We start from the raw sequence: 14355 nt of genomic DNA, 5'->3' as shown, positions 1-14355 counted from the left end.
GTTTTCCAAGGCTACTAAGTGTGAATCCTCTTTAGGATACGTGTCTCCAGGTAATACTTTAAAGGAGCTCCAGTTACTATGTAACCTCATTTCACATAATGAGGTTTATCTTTCCTATGTCTTCTTAAATGTCTCTTACTACATCTGAGAACATCTGTGGGATAAGAAAGTGTGTCTTCCTGAAATATTACAGTGGAACATCTGAGTGAAAGCTTGGATGCATCTGCAGTCACTTGCACCTCATTGCTAAACCACTGTACAACAATTTGTTGTTATTTGAGCAAATATAACTCAGTGTTTCAGTCAGGCTTGTATGGTTTAAAGCAGTCATATTTTAACTGACAATTTCAAAAAGTTCATCATCCAATAAAAGCTGTCATAGTATATCTTCAGTAAAACTGAATAGGTTTAAGCAAAATTATTAGCAATGTTATGCGCTTTATGCAAGAAGGAGGATGGATTCTGAGGATATGAGGTGGTAAATGACATAAAACCTAGTGCAATGAACTTGTGGTGACATTTTAATTCAGATCTGTGCTGAGAAAAAAATAAGAGCTCACTTGCCATCTCTTCCCTGCCTTCCACTCTTGTATTAGGATCAGTATCTACTGTTAACTCTGGGTTGCTATTGTGAATCTGAAGGAAAGTTTTATAACATGCATAGAATTAGATAAGCAATGCACTGACACTTTCAAGAACAGTATAGCAAAATCATGCTAGGGGCAATCCAGGTGGTAATTATGTAGTCAAAACTCACTCCAGTCAAAGTAAAATTAATGTTCCTCTTTAAGGCAACTGATGAGTGAAGAGGGCTCCATTAGTTCCTTGTGTTTCATTGCCTCCAGGTAACAGCATTTTTCACAAGGGCATTTGAACTTTGTTGCAAAGGATTTGGGGAGAGTAATTTTTATTCTATTTACATTTGACACAATTATGCTAGAGGAAAAAATGTGCTCAAGAAGGGATATCATATAAAAATGATCTATTTTCCCAGATTCTTTACCACCAAATGAGTGGCTTTTTATTATGTCATTTCAAATCCTACATCTGTAAGTCAAAGAAAACACTGAAAGACAGAAAGGTTTGGTAGGTTTGGTGGGCTCTGGTTTTGTTTTCTTTTTTTTTAAAGTAAAGGCCATAGACTAAGGTAACTTCAGACAAATAATAATAATAAAAATGTTGATGTATAGTAAGACAGCAGTTGTCTGTGTCTTATGCTGGGAAAACGTGGATTTATTAAGATACAATTTTTGCAACGACAGTTGGACATCCAGCCAGATCAACCTGGACTTTCACAGTCAAAAGCAGAGAAAAATAAGATTGTTTGTATCTCCACTGAGAGTCACAACGTATCATGATATCTTTGAGGGCTTTTGCTTGTTCTTACCAGCTTCCTGCAAAAATATCAGGTGTGTGTTCAACTGTTCCACATACACGAGTGTCACTGATGATGTGGTTGGGGGCTTTGCAGTCCATATTGCACTGATGTCACAGCTTTCATGTGATAAAATAAAGTACTGAATGAAAAACATAATGAAATGTAACGTGGATGGATGTTTGCTGTTATGGTAAGACAGGAATCAGATAACCACGGGACTGACTGAGGCTTAGCTGGTTTATACTGAAATTAGTATTCCTCAGGTCACTTCATTTCCTGGCATTTTACACCTTTTATCTCATTCACCTCTGATTAATGTGTAGATAGATATATTCCCCTCAATTTATTCTAAAGAGGAAACCTTTTCCACATTTATATAACAAAAATAAGAAATTCATGATATAGTATGACTGCAAACACAATTAAAAGTCAATGTACTTTGGGAGTTTGCTATACACAGAAGATACAAACGAGTGATCTCTTTTTCATTATTTTCCTACAAAGAAAATGTAATTTGGAATTAAGTAGTGAGATCTCTTTCTTGGCTACAGAATATAATTGCTGATTCTTTGGTTGTTTAGCTGCCAACTAGCTCACTGTTAGAAATTCAGAAAACAGGATTAGGAAATAAATCACAGATAATATGTGACCAAAATAAAGGCTGTACTGAGGCTGAAAGATTCACTTTGAAGGAAAGATACAAAGATTCACATAGACTCTGAATTATCAGAACATGCTAATATTAGATTTGCTGTTGTGCTTTCAATATGTGAATGAAGAAGAGTTGATGTTATGAAAGTGCGGGATCTTGATGAGTTTTCACAGAGGTGCTTCTGAATGGACTCTCTAGTTTGCAGTTTTGGCAGGCTGTGCAGTGTTTAGCTACATTATTTGTGGCCCATAGTGTCATTGATTTCCGACTCACAGCATGTGCTTCAGACCTGTCCTGCACATCTCTCCTAAACCTGCAGGGCAACAGTTGAGTCAAAGGTTGATTTGTATTTACTTGGCCTGTCCACTTGCCTCCCTGGCTTTTCTTAGTCTTTATACTTTTTATTAGCTTAGGTGAGCTTATTTACAAACTGCACAGTTTTCTGCCTTGAACTTACTTTTGTTGCAGCCGGTCGCTCAACAGCTGTGTTGAATGTACCTGTGTCATTAGAAATGGTCTGCATTGCCCAGGTTATCAACCTTGTGGGTAATCTTCAGCTCTGCTATCCTGTGTGATTTTGTTTGGAAGTGTTGCTCTACCTTCTGTGTCATTATTTTTGCAACTTTTATTGAAACAGATTGCCCTGGGGGAATTGTGCAGTATTGCTGTATTTTACTGAAGCCTGAAGATCTTCTTTCTTGCCATACTGTTTCCTAGGGAAATCAGGAATGTTAATGTTAGATTTAGAATATCATTGTGATTTTATTTTGTGGAGATGGCCAGTATGACTGCTACTGTAGTAATGCTTATGATGACTAATGACTTGTTAAATACATGTGGCTTTTTTCAAATGTATAGAAAAAGAGATACAGAAAAATCCTTGTTCTTCACATTCACTTTGGTTTGGTTTTCTGATTAATTTCCCATGGGCAAGACAGAGACTTCTAGTAAATTATTCTTGTTACCTGGGGGGTTTTGCTGGTGTTGGTTGGTTGGTTTGTTTGTTGTTTTTTTTTTTTTAACCAGCTGGGTCTTTATTGCTTTCATTTAAAGAAATGTCAGTAGTGCAAGTGTTCTCTGGAAGCCATTTATGCAAACCTCCCCAGTTGTTGGAAGATGGCTCCTGAATCAAACATGTTGTGGTTGGAGTTCTCTGGGGCACCACAGTCAGGGAAATGTCTGATCATGATGTTTGTAACTCTGCAATATCTTAACTACTGCTTATTCAAGCAACAACTATGAAACATTTTAGTTGACTGTAAGAGACTTAAGTGATTTCTGTCTGTAATGCCAGAGACTGCTATGGCATTTTGATGAAAAGTAAGGGAGGTGCAGTCTTGGCCTCTGGGAATGAACAGAGAAGACAGAGATGAGGGAGGGTCAGCGTGGCATGGAAGCTGTGAACAAAAACTACCAAAATTTGTCTGATGCCTTGTTGATGCAAGATTGCTTTTCTAGGAAAGAGAGATGGTTCGCAGTGAAAGGACAGACCAAAAATACACACTTCTGAGGTAGTTCGCGGCATAGTAAAAGGTGCGAGGCAGGAGGAGATGAGTCATGACTGTATGTCAAAGGCTGTTATATGCACATGAGGAAGCAGGAAACAGAGCAGATGCAGTTGGGAGAGAAAATTGAAAGTCTTTGTGTAGGACAAACAACAATGCACAACATTTACGCATGCTAAAGAATTATTTAGGTAAGGCAAAACTAGAAAAGACTCTAATAATCTCTGATGGGACCTAACAAAGTGAAGTTAATGAGCAGCATGATGGTAGATGGAATTCAGAGTATGTAGTCCCCAGATTTGGTATAATTAGGTGAAATTTGAATTATTTAATGTGCTAAGTCAACTACAATTACTTCTTTAAAAAACGCTTTAAAGCAAGTTTATTTTTTTTCTGGTTTTTTGGGGGGGGTTGTTTTTTTGGGGGGGTTGGTTTGGTTTTGGGTTTTTTGCTTTTGCTTTTTAAGTAAGAATTTTAACCTTACCATGAGGATACCAGAGAAACCTTGGCCTTAAAGTCCCAAGTGAAAGCTGATGTTTAAATAAGGAGTCTGCATTGAATTTTTGAAATCTGGCCTACTAAAGTAACTGATGCATTAGGCAACTCCATACGCAAGCTGGTACACAACATACAGAAACCTGTAGGCCTAAACTTAAACAGTAAGCTGCTGCAGAATCCTTGTCCAGAAAAAGCATCTGTTAAGTTTGCATTTATGTCTTTCAACTGGTGTAAGGCACCAGCTAGTAATCAGAATGATGGCATTGGCACAGGAGTCCTAGAGTCCTGCAGCTGGAAACCATAAGTGTGTATCATATCAGTCCTCTCACTGACACCTTTTGTCTGCAGTTGTGCAGAAGGTGTTCTGGTGGAGAAATTAATCTACTGACTCTAGTCAACAGCAACACACTGGAAAGAAAGTAATGTTGGTCTCTGATCTTCTCTGCTTTCTGCTGCAGCCTGAGGTAGAAATATGTTGTACATGGATTTGCTACATAAGGATTTCCTGCATGCCAAGGGAACAGGACAGTGCTGCCAGTATGGGCCACACAGGCTGCAGAACAGACTTTTGTCCTGTGTTACGCTGGTCCCAGCAGTGCTATTTCCCAGCTGTTAGAGGAGAAGCAGGAGTTTGCTTTCATTAACTACTATACCTAAATAACATTTGGCATACCGGAATATTTGTGAATGGCATACAGTTTACTACCTGCTGGAACAATTTTTCTGAATGCTGATTTTAAAATGTAATTAATAGACAGTGTTAGTGGGTGCAATTATATGAAGATGGTTTTGTTTTGTTTGGGAGTAAATTGTTTTTACTATGAAACTATGTTCATGGGTTTGGCATTTAGGTGTTGTTTGTACCTGCATGTAAGAATTAAACAGTGGATTAAATCTACAGCATATTTCAGTGTTACTTTCACAATGACAACTTCATTTCCAGCGTAATCTAAAAACTTTAATTATAAGATGTCCTGTAAATAAGTAATCTCCAGAAAGCTTTAGAGAATCAAATAACTGAGGCAATATACAGTACAGAAAATAATGCTGTCAAGATATCGAACTACACTTGAACAAACAAAACCAGATTAATTAAAAGATCAAAGATAGAGGAAATAGAAGAAAGTACATTATAAGGGAACTGAGACAGAGAATAAGTAAGATGGGGGGACTTTCTTAAAAAGAAAGAAAATCTTCTGAGTGACAGATGGGATTGGATGGGGAAGGGATGGCAGGCTCCCAAGAGGGGGAGCTGCCAAGGAAGCCCAAGTAGCCCCAGAGGTGATGCAGCGTGGGCTGAAATTGAGTAAAGTGAGGGTCTAAATGCCAGGAGGGCAGGACTGGCTCCTGGCAGGGGTACCCCGGACAGTTGCTGAGGGCTGCAGGAGGGAACAGCCAGCCTTGCATTTTCTGCATTTGACCCAGAGACCTAGAAAAGCAGCCTGTGAGCAAGAAAAGGGGACATGAAGCAGTAACACTGGAGGTTAAGAAGTTTTCTCAGAAATGAGGTTGTTACTCCATCCCTTCATTCCCTGGCCAGCAGCAGACTGGCAGACCTTAGCTCTCCCCTTTTCAAGATTGGTTTGGCCCTCCCTTGGCCCAGCCCAAGGTCACATTCACATTTGGGATGGCATCAGTTTGGAGGGCTGCCCAATGCTGTCAGCAGCTCGTTGCAATGTCTTTGCTAAGTGTGATGAGTTTTGTCTTGTTGGTAGTGGTCAGTGAACCTCCCAGAATGACTGCCAACTTCACTGTTTAAACAGTATTTCTCAGGTCTGGGCTGGTTAACAGGAGGTGGCATCATTAACAGTAGGAGCAAAGCCTCTTCTGGGAAACATGACTGCCTGTAACAACAGTCATTTCCCCATGATTTGTTACTTTCTTTTTTCCTTGTAAAAACCACAGGTCAACATTATTATACCATTAGCATGAAGTAGGTCTGTATAAAACCATAAATGTCTGCATTCAGAGCAAATTAGAGTGTGTCAGTGGTGACACATAATCTATTACAATGTGACATTGCTTATGGTATAACTACTGAGGAAAAATGACTCTTATTAACAAGCTCTCAGACAAGTGAAATTTCTTAGCAAAACATATAATTGCCAGGGATTTTGCTTTTCTTTGAGGTTTCCCTCTGTTTGGGGGTGTATGTGTCTGTGTGTCTCCCCCTCTTGACTTAGAAGGTGGGTGACTTTCAAAGGAAGATGTGTGAGACACATTATCAGAATTTCACCTTCATTGTTGTTGCTTCTCTTGTTTCCGAAGTAGTTTTGCAGTAATTTTCTGATTCTTGTGATTCCAGGTAAACCTGGTGAAAAGGATTTGTGGTGACTGCAGTCTACATTTGTTCTTAACTTTGCTGCAGTGTTGTGTATTATTATTAATAATAATTTAAATATTTAATACAAGAAAGTTTATTCTTACTGTCTGTGACATTGTATGTTGTTAAGTTGTTGTACTTAGTATAAACTTACTAGAGCTCCAAAACTTCTACATACATAACTAAAGTTTAAAGCAGATTACATACTTTCTATTGTATTTGATAATGATTAGTAAACATGAAACTAGGGAAGGAAAACTTTTCTTCATTTTGTTTTTGATAACTAAGAATGACTAACTACAGAAGTAGAACACTGAAGGGGACCACACACACACCCACCCCCTGTTTTGGAAAACATAAGGTCACTTTTTTTTTTAATAACTTCAGTATTCCTTGCATTGAGTATGTAGAAATAATGTTTTAATTTTTCCCAGCAAGGGAAAAAAAATCACTAAATTTTGTGAGTCATGTAACAGCATGCATCTGAATTAACTATTTACAGAGGTATTGGAAATATAGCTACAGTGCTGTCTGTGGAGGCATGTAGACTGATCAGTCCTCAATCTGCTTTCTCCATAAGATCTGTTCTTCCCTCCAAGTGTTACACAGTCTGCTAAGGTTTCTGTTTCCATTTTTTTCATTGCAGGGTGGGGTTTGGTTTTTTTGTTTGTTTCTTTTTGTTGTTGTTGTTTTGGTTGTGGTTTTTTCCTTTTTTTTTTTTACAAATGTTCACTTTCTTATTGAGGTCAGAGGCTGCCAGTGCTTTGCCTGTCAGCCCAGACTATCTGCTAGGCTTCAAATTCCTCTACATAAACTCTCAATAATCTCCCACTTCTAGCTTGTCTTTATAGGAGATAGTAAAGTTCCTTCTGTCATCTTAGAGTTTCTCTGCCAGGTTGCATGGCACTGAATAGCTTCGCACCAGCCCTCCAGGGGGCTAAATTGCTGATGTTGGACAAGCTGAAGGCTGGCTCTGAGTTTAACTGATGCAAATATGGTACAGCTACTGTGCAGCTACTTCACAGTTGTCTGCTTTTGCTTCTGTCATTTTCCTGCACCAGTAGCCATCTCCCAGTGTTACAGTTGCTTCTTTTTTTGAGTATTACTCTTTCTGTTCTGTGGCTACCTGACAACTGTGCTTGGACTGGTACATCTCTGTGCAGCCTGTGGCCTTTGCTCTCTTCTTGTAACAGCCCATCTTCCCACTCGTACTCTCCCAGCTGTTCCTGTGGCGTGTGCTTCACAGCTCAACACACCACCCTGCCTGCAAACAGACTTACTTCTTACTTCTCCAGTGCTGCTGTGCGATTCCTGGGAGTTTACAGAGGAGCTGTAAAAGTTTAAAAGATGTTGATTCCTTCATACTTGGCTTGACTTTGCCACTAAGCTCTTTTTATTGCTGAATATCCAGGTGAAGATGTGTGCATAAATTTCTGTTTGAAGTTGAACTGCTTTATTATAGAATGTTGTATTTTGGCTTGTCTTTTGAAGGTAGTATGTTGGGTAGTACAACACCTGCTTCTGTTTACATATGATAATGTTAGCCAAAAGATCACAATGCCTGTGCGTAGCCAAGGTCTCGGAATTTGAAGGAGTCATGTGCTGTGATTACTGCTTCCTGCCACTGAAAGTGAACAGACCTTTTCTGTTTTCTCCCAGTCTGATGAATCCTACTTCTGCTCTGTTCCTCAGCTTGCACTGTATGATGCAGGCATACATCATGCCCCAGGACTGGTACCATGACATATTACTTTGCTTTTCTCTGTCCTTTCACGTTCATCTCTTAATTCTGCTGGGACAGTATGAAAGTCCACTCAGGCAAAATCCAGTCTTGAGGGGGGACTCATCTCTCAGCTGGCAGGAGGAGAAGCAGGAGGTACATTTTACCCCTTGCAATCTGCCTAGTCATGTAGCGTGAATAATTTTTGAGTGCCCATAACAAGTCTTCATTTTCACCATTTTCCTAGATTTCCTTTAGCCTTCAGCAAGGCATGTTAAGTTATTGAACGAGGCTAAAGTTTTTATCATCTGTTCCAAAAAACTATTGGTGTGGCAATGTAGAAAGTACATGCTGTTTGGTATTTCTACTGGCAACAGTGAGCAAGCTGGTTTCAGTCTCTGTATAACACCTTCTGTATCGTCAAGACTTGCTGTCCTGTGTGCTGAGCTACTGGCACTGTGCTAAGGCTGCTGTGGTTGACCTCTCCAGCACAGTGGTACAGTTCTGGCTAGTTCATGGGGGAGCTCTTCGTTATCACTAATCATAAAGTAATATGCTAGAATCACTGCTTTGCTTATTTCTTTATCTACACAGACAAATGTCTGGTCCCAGGTATTGCACTGTCCCCACTGTTCACTGGCATCTGCTAGCTGCCTTGGGCACCCTCGGGGTATGCAAAACTATATGAAGGGTACGGAGATATAACTTATCATTACTTGAGTTCTTTTCTCTCCTTGGCCTGAGCACTTCCTGGATGACTCAGCTGGATTCTTTCAGATGCCCTCACATATTTGATGTTTGATGGATACGCAGCCCCGCCCTCCCTTGGCGTTCTGCTCCAAGTACTTGTTAGGAATTGAATGTGACTTAATATCATGTTCCTGGATTGTCTTTACCGTGGCTTGTTTCTCCTACAAGAGTGTCCTTGAGGAAGCTTTGACACTTGTTTCAATTTACACTTCACCTCTAGACTCTGGCTGGTGTTTGCAGTAGATCGAAGTCAACAGCACTTATGACCTGTCTGTCAAATATACTGAGGAGCCTCATCACCACCTTCATTATGATGGGACTCCTCAATGCTACACAAAGTGGTAAATTTGTCCTAGGTTAAATGGGTCTTTGTGTCCCTGACAGGTACTAAATAGGAATCATTCCTACTGAATAGGAATTTACATTCAGTGTTTTGGTCCTTGGTTTTAGGCCCATGAAGTCTTTCTGCCAGAGGGCTTCATCCCTGGAACTGGGCTGCTAACTATTTCAGGAGTAATTGCGTTACAGTCAGGCCAGTTACTTTTTCAGTGACTCCGCTGTGGTTGGCACAATCAAGTGTTACAGGAAGCTTGGGACTGCACAGAGAGAAAACAGAAGACTTATTGCTTGAGCTATAGAGCATCCAGCGCCTTGGGGCCACCATGTTGCCATCATCTCCCCAAACTGCTCTCAGACCTTGGCTTACCCTGTACTTCTGCCATGCAATTTGGAGGATGTCCCTCGTGTCTACTTCCACAGACTCTGAATGGCAATGTCTGTTCTTTCATGGATATCCTAGTGGGTATACATTTGTGTAGTAGTCACACATTGCTTCTGTGGCATATTAATAACACTTGGCCACAGTTCTTCAGTTTAATGGTGCCACTTAGTAGTGCTGCAGGAGATTACATTGCAGTGGCTCCCCTGTCCAGCTGGAACTGAATTGGTCATATTGACCTAATAGCAAAGTTGCAAATTTAGCAGCTGAATTACTGGCAGCTTATTCTGGTACTGCAGAATACTGAGTCATTCGCCACATTCACACAGCAGCTCCCTCTCAGCTGGAAGTGATAGGATAGATATACAACTGTGTTCTGAATTAGAGAGGGAAAGACTGACCAGTCACACTGTCCAGTGCTCATGGGAATGGCATTGGAGGAAGGGTCTCCCTTTACAGAGAAATTTGTTTCTCTCTTCTCATTTCTGGATTCTGTTAGTTTAAGCCTGATCTCCTTATTCTGTGCTACTAGCACATCCTCATTTTGGATTCAGCAGCTCAGATGGCCTTCCTATCTGAAAGCATTTCTTTATGTTTAGATTTGTGTCTCTGCAGTGCCTTCCTGTAAACTGAAAACATCAATAAAACCGTTGTCTCTAATTAAATGATTCTTTGTGTTTCCAAGATTACTTATAGCATGGAATTTCCAAGTTTATAATGAAAGTTTCTGTTCCTCATATTGAGTCTTTCCTTCTTTTGGGGAGGAGGGTAGAACAATCCAGTTTCTCTTTTTATTCCAATTTATCAAAAATTGTCCAGAACTTTTACCATATGTTCAAATGTTTTGGACACTATACTCAGAAGTTTTGTCTTCATTTGCTTCTTACCTTCATTTCCAGGTGGGTAAGCTCCTGGGAAGACCTCAGATGTGTTTTAAGGAGGACAGGGAGATCACAACACAATTCTGAGCTGATGTATGTCTGCCTGTGGAGGCCCAGGGATCTCTCTGGCTGATTCCTCAGCCACCTGCCCCTAGCTGCCATTCTACCCTCCTTTATGTGCTGGGATCCCTTGACTTGCTTTTTTTGGTGTAAAGAGCTGGTTATAAAATGTTGGTGAAGTCATGAGCAAAATACCCAGCTTGAACAATGGTGCTGAAAGAGAAGGTTCAGCTAAACCCACAACATTTTCTTCTGGTTTTTTTGGTTTGTTTGGCCTTGTCTTAACTGAAAAACACACTTCCAACTCCAGGCAACATTTATGGGATTCTGCTCTGCTACAGTGTCAAGAATTAGCCAGTTATTATGCTCTCCTTGACAGCCAGCATCCTTCACAGCATGTTCATGAGTTTCCTGCTTGTTCTGAATGCTGACACCATCCTAGTGAAGGACTGAAAAGCCAACACTGTTTTCACCCACTTTCTTTCAAAAGCAGACAGGTACCAAATTCTTTACTGCTTTTATAATCTTCAATTATTCTCTCTGTGTGTCTTTGACTGTTTAAAGACAACAGTGTCAGTTAGATTAAATTCTAAATTAAAGCTTTCTGGGCATTATTATTTATAAAACCCAGTGCAAATTACAAATAGAGGATAATTATACAGAATGTATTTGTTCATTTTTAGCATACTTATTCTATTGCATGCCAAAGCTTAAACAGGTTGGCACTGGTTTTATGCTTTCAATGCACAACAGGTTCACAGCACTATGTGAGGGACTGGAAAAGCTTCCACTTTTTCTTCTGGCTGTTTTTAGTGTTAGCGCCAACACTCGTGGGAGTCCCAGGCCAGCAGGTAAGGCCTGATCTCTCTTTCACTCTCCTTCACTGCCAGCTAATGCAGCTTGCCAGACCACCAAAATTCTTCAAAGTGCTTTGTCTGCAAGTTGTGATTTTGAACTTGTGCATCATCTGATGCCTGTTGCAGGCACACTGTTGCCTTTCAAATAAAATGCCTGTAACAGGCTTTGCTGGTCTTTTATTGACCAGTATTTGGACTAGTTCCCACCTTCCTTATATCCCTTCCAAGCAGTGGTGTTTCAAAAGTAATTCACAAACACTCTGCTTAGGAATAAACTGTTTTGCAATTTGCTGAAGTGGAGTAAATGAGAAGCAAGTCATAGCCTAAGGAAAATGCTAGTCAAGGGAAAGGAAACATTGAGAAAAGGAAAGAAAAAAGGTACAAAGCTTGTTAATGATGCTTCATTACTGTTCTTAGCTTAGCTTAGCTTACTCCTGCACAGAAAATTAGTCTCACCTTTCAAAGACAGGTCATAGGGAGATTTAGCTTTGGTCATTCTCAGCTTTGTTCTGAGCTAAAAGGTGCTACATGGAGACCTCCAGCAACTTCTTTGCCCCCAGGTGGAGCTTGACCCCTGTGTTTAGAAGCAGCAGGCAAGGGCTGAATGGCTTTTAGACCACTGAAAATGGTTACAGAGGGATACTAGAAAAAATACTCCTCGCCAACTCACCTTAGTCTCTTCCAGTGACATACGGTGCTTTTCAAGTCCGGTGTGAATCTTTGTATCTTTAAATGAACATTAATCAAGAACATGGAAGATGGCCTTTGGCAATAAGTAGCAAAGCTGAGTAGTGGCTGGAGTCCTTTATCTCTCTTTTGGTGTTTCTTTCTCGGTTCCACAAGTTCTGAGCCCAGCAAAAGTATTGTGTGTGCCTGAAGTTTAAAAGCATACAATGGTATCAGCATGGGGTTGCTGATGATCCTTCTGAGAAGCTCTTCTGGTGCTTCCTGGGACAAATACAATCATGAAGAAGAAAACAGAGCAATGTGCTTTTTCAGACGAGCAAATTCTCAGAATGTGACAACTCTTGCAATTTAAAGGAGTTAATATTTATCCTTTCTAATATTTCAGGAAAAAATTCCTACCTAATTTTCACAGATCTCAATTCTTTTGTTTCTGGAGCTTTGTAGAATTTAGAAGCCTTGTGCCCATTAAATCTATAGGTTTTTTTCCGTTGTGTGAATGTGCACTCCTGAAATGACCTTTTGACAACTTGTTTTTTAATTATTTTTTTCCCTTTTTCCCACTGGACTAAAACCTGTGCACATGATTTCAGGGCTAGGAGCAAAATCTCTTTGATGAAAATCAGTGTAGCACTAAGGGATGGGGTTGTTCTTGTTATGTCTAATCTCTGCCTCACTGCCTCTCCCAGGACTGATGCTGATAAATGTTTTTTCTTAACTATCTTAAATAATCTTGAAGGCTTGTGAGTTTATTTCCAAAAAAGTAGAGGAACACTGGAAACTAGCAATCTCTAAGGAGATTTAGGAAGTCTTAAGGTTGGATTTCTGGAGTGTGGTTTGTCTCCATAGCTCTTAAAAAGAACCTTATTCAAGACTAAATATGGAGAATAGTTGCAATTTCATCTATTTACTTTGTCTATAAAAATTAGTGTGTAAAAGAATTAACTCACCTGTTAATGACATAGATAACAACCTTGAAATGCTTGTACCAGTTTAGCTGTTTACACATTGGACTCCAGTTTTCTCCTTGCTCATCAAATGTGGTTTTCATTGCTTAAACTCTGTGTGCTACAAAATATAGTTCTCTGGGACTTCTTATACATTGAAACCAAACTGGACTTCCTTTAGGGATGAGGGAGCTGCCAATAGGTGCGATCCTTTCCTGTAAGAGAAAGCAAAAAGGCATGAGGACCACTAATTTAGGATCAGCATTGCTGCTCTGGGTGCTGGGGAACAGGAATGTCACTGTTTCCTACCCAACTTTCATTGCATTCATAGCTGTAACTGATGCCATGCAGATACTAGTTTTTCCCCTAGAAGTCCCAGTGGGTAAATACAAAGCATATGGATTTATTAAACTTTATGGTCATGACAGAGCAGCAGTAGTAATTATTCATGTGTTCTGCCATTTTTTTAAAGGTAATTTCTTTCATTGTAATCATGACCTTATGTGTTTAACTTAAAATAATTTGATATAACTTAGAACATCTTACAGTTACCATGACTGATGTAGTAGTAGATCAAGTAAAAAGTCTTCCTTGGGTAGTCGTTCAAGGCAAAATGAGTGACACCCAGACTCTGCACACATTAGTCTCAGCATGTTTCTCCTTCTCTCTGTTTAAACAGTGGAGCTTTAAGGTCAAGCAGGTCTTTGAAACAGATTTGATTGATTGTATTAAAATAAACTCTGTCTACGTCAGACATTTTAATTGTGCTTATTCAGATAATTCTGTCTAGAGGGATAAAATATTAAACACATAATGAATAATGCAGCTGTTTCACAGTACTGTGATCTTTTATATGAATAAGGAAGTCATAAATTGCCTGGGTATTGAACTGGCACAACACTTGCTATTATTTCTGCAGTGGCAGCTTATGCAGTGACAAGTTGCATGATGTAATGTTGAACATTGTATGTTTTTTAGAGAAGAAATGGTACTTACCCATCTCGTGCTGCCGGAACGGAGCTGTGCATTTGTCTGCTCCTTGGCCGCTAACAGTTGTGTGGAAAGCCAAGGTCTGATGTAGCTCTGGGTAGCATTGTGCAGAGGAGAAGTCAATAGATGGAGACGTCTATTCCATCTTCATCCATGGAAAGAAAACTGAAGATGCCTTAGGTAAAGAGCTGTTCATTAATGACCTTTGGCTTCTAGGCTCTTTGGTGATGCACTTCTTTTCTCTCTCTTGCCACACAATGACACTATATCAGCTGACTCTGCTGTTTTTTCTGCTGAGCTCCAGCTAGCAGTACAATTCTCTCCTTCCTCTCACTAGTATAACCTGGCCTGCTTGCTGCAGTCTGACAACTGGAAGATGTTGCTTTTCTCCC

The 14355-nt window shown here is 39.9% G+C and overlaps 1 protein-coding gene across 5 annotated transcripts in view; it reads left to right on the top strand.

The window, feature by feature from the left end:
- Positions 1-14355, top strand: part of ANO4 (anoctamin 4) — a 198067-nt gene that overhangs the window by 30012 nt on the left and 153700 nt on the right. The window lies entirely within an intron of this gene.

Source organism: Falco peregrinus, chromosome 6 (genome assembly GCF_023634155.1).
Source record: "Falco peregrinus isolate bFalPer1 chromosome 6, bFalPer1.pri, whole genome shotgun sequence".
Taxonomy (NCBI): Eukaryota; Metazoa; Chordata; class Aves; order Falconiformes; family Falconidae; genus Falco; species Falco peregrinus.
This window is presented reverse-complemented; position numbering and strand designations above follow the sequence as displayed.